The 2,109-nt window shown below is 29.3% G+C and overlaps 1 protein-coding gene and 1 long non-coding RNA gene across 4 annotated transcripts in view; both read left to right on the top strand.

Annotated features, from left to right (window-relative positions):
* The window catches only part of LOC108734479 (protogenin), a 153,128-nt gene that overhangs the window by 5,052 nt on the left and 145,967 nt on the right, over window positions 1-2,109 (top strand). The gene's annotated exons all lie outside the window — the stretch shown is intronic.
* Window positions 1-2,109, top strand: part of LOC112906046 — an 8,484-nt gene that overhangs the window by 1,903 nt on the left and 4,472 nt on the right. The window contains exon 2 of the long non-coding RNA XR_003232139.1: window positions 2,032-2,034. This is a non-coding gene — a long non-coding RNA (uncharacterized LOC112906046). The remainder of the gene's footprint in view (window positions 1-2,031; window positions 2,035-2,109) is intronic.

Here is a 2,109-nt window from a genome sequence, read left to right as displayed (position 1 = left end):
ATATGTTCAAAAGTATATTTTTTTAATGGCTACTGCACTTTTCTTTTACAAATTTACAGGACTCATTGTTTTTATTTTTTTATCTGAACAACGTTTCATGTGGTCTTATCTCAAGCCATTCTTAAGTACAACAGTTGTTTTAATAAATAAAAAAGACAATGGAAGTCTTGATTACGTTTAACCTTTAAAGGAAATTGTTAACATTTCTTTTTCCTTTATTTGATCCTTTGTAATTGATTATCGGAAATTTTCTGTACTACAAGCTGTATTAGCGTTTGCAACGTTAACGTTGCTTTTTTGCCCTTTTACTTCAATTTCATTCGGTGGAAAGAATTTTGCACTTCTTTACGGCGGTTAATGTTACGTTATCTAGCGTAATAGGAGACCGTAATGTGGACGTATTATGTAATGCATTTGAAGTTAATAAAAAAAGCATTGAAAAAAAATGTCTACGATTTTATACGCGCGAAAACCTTTAGTTCTCTAAATGCACCATCTGAATTAGATTTGTAAGTTTTTTGTAATGTTCTAGACAAATAAACAAAAGTTCTAAAAATGATCGATTATACAATTCTCCTTTATCTTTCAACTTCTTGTTTGCGAGTATTTTCATTTTTTTTTTTTAAGATAAAAAAAAAAGAACGGGTCTTCGTGGTTCTTTTAATTTTGAAATTGATTTTCTTGGTGTCTATTTTCATGGAACTGAAATTTAACTGCTTTTTTCTTGTTTAAATTTTGGAATATTGATGTGACATCGATTTTATAGAATTACAACTCAATGGAATTCTAAAACGGAATTTTTTGACGAAACCAATTTAATTGATTATCGTAAAGAATAATTAGTAAAGTACTTACTCATTTAGCATCACAATTCTGAAGGATATTTGAGGTTACTATTCTACGACAAAAATTTTTCTGCTCATATCACTGATCATTTTTTTTACATATTTTTCCTTTTATTACTTAAAATTTAATTTGATATGTTAAAAATTAATAAACAGCTTCCATGTTATTACAAAATCGTGTTAATTTTCATTTAACTTTTCCAAACAAAATATCTTTTCGTTAGTTTGTTCAGCTTTATTCAGATAATTTGCCGCTAACATTTCAATATTTTTTAATTAAGTATTAATTTTGAATACCTAACTGTTGTTTCTTGTTTATCTACCATAAGAATACAGTATGTGTTTGTTGTTTGTAGCATGTAGAATTTCAGGTTAATTATTTGTCTGAATTCATCAGTTTTAACAGTTGATTCAATCAGTAATTTCAACATTCTTCTGTCGGGAAAGAATTAATACAATGATCTCTAGGATTTCCTGTACATTTCGCTAATTTAATTACTAGGTCGTTGGTTCTTTTGGATGTTAGATGTTNTCACTTTATAGTGTCGAGCATGGTAATTTCTCTGAGATTTTTCTCTCCGTGACTTCCGTCAAAAGCACGAAGTATTTCAAGAAAACAGCTTTGTATAAAATATACATATCTGCGATGAATTTTTTTAGTTAGCCTTTTAAAATAGCTTGTCATTACCCGACTTATGCGATGGGTGGTAACAGTAAATCATTCCGTTAAGATTTATATTATCGGTTCCAGATGGCAAATATTCTCACAGAATTATTGCACGAGTAGAGGGAATGTGTCATGAATGTAGCATTGGAATTCATCTCTATACCTCAGCAATTTTTGCAGCATTACTCATTTAGGTATGTTTCATATTTATGAGAAATTTTTGTTTTACTATGTTAATGTAGCGGGAATTATAAATTTCATAAAATTTATGACATTGTTAGTTACTTAATAGTGGATTAATATGCAATATTAATTTAAAATCATTTTTTTCATATTTTCATTTCATATATTTAATATATTGTAGACCTTGTAGGTCGGTTAGTCGTGGTTGCTGTAGTCACCTATCCTAGTTTACTGGTAGAACATTGGTGCGTACAGCCAAAGGTCCCGGGTTCGATTCCCGGCGGGGGTGTGACAACAGCAACAATTTTTCCCTCATTAATTTGAGGTAGCATGTAGTGGGTAAATAAAAAATCAAAACAATGATTTCAAATTAATATTGCATATTCATTGATTATTTATCTCATTATGCATTTC

Source organism: Agrilus planipennis, unplaced genomic scaffold (assembly GCF_000699045.2).
Source record: "Agrilus planipennis isolate EAB-ADULT unplaced genomic scaffold, Apla_2.0 scaffold129, whole genome shotgun sequence".
NCBI classification, from domain to species: domain Eukaryota; kingdom Metazoa; phylum Arthropoda; class Insecta; order Coleoptera; family Buprestidae; genus Agrilus; species Agrilus planipennis.
This window is presented reverse-complemented; position numbering and strand designations above follow the sequence as displayed.